At 31.2% G+C, this 752-nt stretch overlaps 1 protein-coding gene across 1 annotated transcript in view; it reads right to left on the reverse strand.

The window, feature by feature from the left end:
- The window catches only part of LOC106877374 (uncharacterized), a 101,948-nt gene that overhangs the window by 74,344 nt on the left and 26,852 nt on the right, over positions 1 to 752 (reverse strand). The gene's annotated exons all lie outside the window — the stretch shown is intronic.

The raw sequence follows: 752 nt of genomic DNA on the forward strand, positions 1-752 counted from the left end.
TATATATAATCATAAATATATAGGGAGTAACCTACTGTCAATCCCTATATATTTATGATTATAAATGTTTTTTACCGAAAAGGTTTTTTCATACTGAGCTACCCAGCAAAATTGTTAATTATTAATTTTATTACTAATTGACGATTCCCTGCCCTGCATATCTATCTATCTATCTATCTATCTATCTATCTATCTATCTATCTATCTATCTATCTATCTATCTATCTATCTATCTATCTATATATATATATATATATATAGATAGATAGATAGATAGATACTGCAATGAACAAATTCCTTCCCCTCTGCCGTATCTTTTCGAATACATTTCCCTTAGATGGAGTTTCTCCAAGTTCTTTTTTAGACGAGTACCTTCTCGGACATACATACTGACATACACACACATAATATTTATAATCACATACGTATATGTGTGTATATATCTGTGTGTCAGTATGTGTGCGTGTGTATGTTTGTGAGTCAGTGTGGTATTAGAAGCTGAAGTTTCTGTTTATTATCTATAGTGTCAGTATTAGAATAAATGTTTAAACCATAGAGTGGATTATACCATAAAATATTTATTTGATATTTTTGGAGTTATGAATATTAATGTTGCTCTGTATGAAGATATCCTAAGAAACATCGGATACATGTAGCTGCTGTAGACTAAAAACATGATACTGCAAGTATCGGCTCCTTCAATCTCAGCTTTCAATCTCTCTCTCTCTCTCTCTCTCTCTCTCTCTCTCTCT

This window comes from Octopus bimaculoides, chromosome 27 (assembly GCF_001194135.2).
Source record: "Octopus bimaculoides isolate UCB-OBI-ISO-001 chromosome 27, ASM119413v2, whole genome shotgun sequence".
Lineage (NCBI taxonomy): Eukaryota > Metazoa > Mollusca > Cephalopoda > Octopoda > Octopodidae > Octopus > Octopus bimaculoides.